Raw genomic sequence first — 3,878 nt, forward strand, 5'->3', positions numbered from 1 at the left:
TTTGTAAACCCTTGCAATATTGTGAGCTCCGCAGACTGTAGGGAGTAGTGGGCATGCCTCTGCTGGAGACAGACGTAATTATATGATCGTCAATAGTAATGTAATTTGGAATATTAAGTGGAAAATGTAAAAACAGTTTGATATTTAATAATGCGACAAAGAATAAAATTCAAAAAATACACAGGCAAATCTTCATCAGTTATTTAGTCATCAGGAACCCACAACGGTAAATCAAAAATTCAATCGCAAGAATGTACACCTTGCAAGACTTTGAGACAGCAAAAAGAGAAAATGAAGATAAGTAAAAAGTTTTCCTTTTATGTATCTTACACCTCTCGAACTTTTCGAAAATAATGAAGAGATTTAATGGTTGTGTGTGGGAGGGTAAGATTACAACTTCTCAACTGGAAAAATGATGTATATAATTACAATACCAGAAGAAAAAAAATGATAATCATTGTGTCACATTAAAGTTGTCTGTAGCACAAACAAGGGTTCACAAAGCTACAGCCAGAGGATTCGATCAGTTTTTCTTTTATATGAAATGCCTGACACACTGCAAAGTAAAATTTGAACCTACCTGAAAACGTTTCTGTTTGATAACTATCTATTACTATTATATATTACTGTTATGTGTAAGTAGTGATAGGTAGGAATTACTGACTAACATCTGTCTGTTTTTAATTAAAAAACATAAAAACAATAAGTGATTGGCAAGGAGGCATATTTACAAAAAAATTGATGCCAATATATAATGACTTGTTTCATATCATATCATTATGATTTACATGCAAAGGATACATGCAATATGACACTAAATAACTAACTATTGGTATATCTCAAAGCATGATGCAGACTTACATACTTTGGAAACCTCAAACTTAAATTCAAAAGTAAAATGAAGCAAATGATAAAAGTAGATGTACATTCCAATTGTGCTATATTTGGTTATTCCTGAAAAATTGGCAGAGTTACTTGCGAGAAATATTCTGAGAAAAGAAGGAAATAAACTATTATTGGAAAGGTAGGACTACATCTTACTGAAACGTTGCTCACATTTTAAGGAGTCTTAAGAGTTTGCGACCATTCGCTTAATCACATATATAACATTCCACAATGCTGGAAGATAAAAAGTTATATCTTTTTCACCTAGTAAGTTGCTATTGTTGGCCACACACTGAATGACGCATCATAGGAAAGATTTCAATGTGAGAAATGGGTAAAAACAGTGTGATGAATACAATGACAGTCTAATAAAACAAGAACTCTATTCTGGAAGAAGGTATACCTCTGTGCGGTTCTGTTTCTTTGACATTTCAATAACCACTTTGTGTTTGTTAACATGCGCAAGATACGATAGCAAACCTTGCTTCTTTGCCCAGTGCACACGTTTATGGGCTAGCAAAGAACACGAAGTTAAGTTTTTTTTTTTTTTTTTTTTTTTTTTTTGCAAATGTGAACACTAAAAATGTTGTGTATACGAGCTAAAAACTGAAAATGTACGAAGAAGAACCAGGATTGATACCAGTAAGAAAACAAGCATTGGTTTTGGAGTTCCACTTTCATTTGCTATCGATACAAATACAGTAAAGGTGGAACTAAATGGATTATGAAAGAATGCCTTTCACACTTCCTTCCGTTTCTGGTTATTCGAAATATAGAAGCAAAAATCAAGTTACGTTAATGACGCCAAATGTGTCGTATTACTAGAGCAAAGACGCAATCGAGAACAGAAAAACTTTCGAAATTGCCTTCCTTGCACTATGTTGTTTATGTAAGCATTGTAATGTTAGTATGTAAAACAGCTGTTGCGCCCACATGATAGAAATAATGAACAAGAAGCAATGGTAAATAGTAGTCTGCTAATGTTGTGGGCTATTTAATATGGCGGCAGGCCCCGTCCACTCTGACTTCAAAACAACTTACAGCGTAAGTCTCTAGTGCCACCTCCCTTCTTTTTTTATCTCCATAAGTAGAACACGCGCAATAAGGTGTCTTTGACGATGGGTGGATCTGATCACTTCACGTCAATTTCTAGTCCGAAACGTCAGCTCAGCCAGGGGCTTTACTGGCGCCGCGAGACACTTTTATCGCCATGCTCTACAGTCGGAGATCACTGTCTACAGTCGATTGTAAGACATCGCCGACTCGACCTAATTACAGAAATGAAGGCAGTTCAGGAATCAGTAGTGCACAACTGATCGAGGTTCAATATTGATGTAAATTAGCACTAAACACGCTTGGCGGCACTGCCAAAATCAGCAGGCAACACAATCATTGCCCTTCGACCCCAGATATGAACCATACATACTTTATACGGATACACAAATATTTATAAGAACTATCCAGGGTGCAGGTTGCGGAGATGGAGGAAAATAACCATACGAGGGCGTGCTCTTCAAACTTCTCCGCAGCTGAAACAGATTTATTGCTGGAAATTGTTTCGGGTCAGTATCAGAATACAACAGAGAGCAAGAAACTTGATAGGGTTACTACAGTCAATAAAGTAAAGGCGTGGAATGACGTTGCTGTTGACTTTAATGCGCGGAGCATAGGACCAAATCGGAACTGGAAAAGCTCGAAAATGTGTTACGAGAATATAAAGAAAAGGACCAAGAAAACGTTCGCGCTTTACAATGTAGAGCATTTTACAGTAACTACACCTAGTCTTTACTTAATTAAGTGCGCTATGTAAATGTCAAAACTTTTCAAGGCTCTGAACACTATGGGACTTAATTACCGAGGTCATCAGTCTCTTAGAACTTAGAACTATTTAAACCTAACAAACCTAAGGACAGCACACACATCCATGCCCGAGGGAGAATTCGAACCTGCGACCGTAGCGGTCGCGCGGTTCCAGACTGTAGCGCCTAGAACCGCTCGGTCACTACGGCCGGCCAAAACTTTTCAAGGTCGAAATGCCTTAAACTGGAAGCGAACGGAAACTGGTTGCATTCCTGAAGCCACAGTTTATTTCAAGCACACTGACGATGCGGATATTAATTCCGAAGTTACATGCGGTGGTATGTATGTATGTACATGCTCAGATTAATTTTTTCAGACGTATTTTCTTTGTTAAATGTCATTTATAATCGATGAGTGCTTGTTCATTTCTTGTTCTGATACAGATTTAAATAACAGTGCAGATTGCAGTGCATTTGCATCGTCAGCAAATGACAAGACGGCTGTAACTTCAGATGAAAATGTTGTTCAGCTCGTTGATGACAGTGAGAATGATGATGGAGAGAATGTTTACATGGATGCGGTAAGAACAATAGTGAAAGTTGAATGTGTTAGTAGTACATATCATGATCTGAACTAAAATTACTTTCTAATTACAGACAGGGGGACAACACTCCGTCCAGGATTCTATTGTGAAACATGTAGTGTCAGATTCGTTTTACAAGATTAAAACGACAGAAAATGTGTTCGACAAAAAAGACCAGTTTTACAAAAGAAGATTGGAGTGCCTTGAGAAAGAACATAAAATAAAAGTACATTGTATTCTCGCGGAACATGAAATAAAAATGGTAACACTGAAATTGGATAGAGAAATTAGAGAACTAGAACTAAAAGAAATGAAAAGAAAAGTCAACCTTTGAGACCGACACTTTGTAATTTTATTGAGACTTTTTAATCTGTTTTTGTGTAAATACATTTTAGATAAATGCTGCCCTTATTATAATAATAATAATTGTCAACCAATGCTGTACAATTGCAATAAAGTCATGAGATGTTCAATTGACTCTTTTATTAGAACATGTTAAGTGTTTCAGGATTACACTCATCTTCAGACATCCATTACAAAAAAGTACAAAACATAAGTGAACAGCACACTCAACACGTCTCAGGGTTACAGAAAATGAGATCTGGTCATA

General features: G+C 36.5%; 1 long non-coding RNA gene across 1 annotated transcript; it reads left to right on the top strand.

The window, feature by feature from the left end:
- The first annotated feature begins 2,968 nt into the window (after window positions 1–2,968).
- On the top strand, window positions 2,969–3,561 carry LOC124711133. Its single transcript, XR_007005414.1, has 3 exons — window positions 2,969–3,023; window positions 3,129–3,265; window positions 3,342–3,561. It is a non-coding gene; the product is annotated as an uncharacterized LOC124711133 (long non-coding RNA).
- The last annotated feature ends 317 nt before the right edge of the window (window positions 3,562–3,878 follow it).

This window comes from Schistocerca piceifrons, chromosome 8, assembly GCF_021461385.2.
Source record: "Schistocerca piceifrons isolate TAMUIC-IGC-003096 chromosome 8, iqSchPice1.1, whole genome shotgun sequence".
NCBI lineage: Eukaryota > Metazoa > Arthropoda > Insecta > Orthoptera > Acrididae > Schistocerca > Schistocerca piceifrons.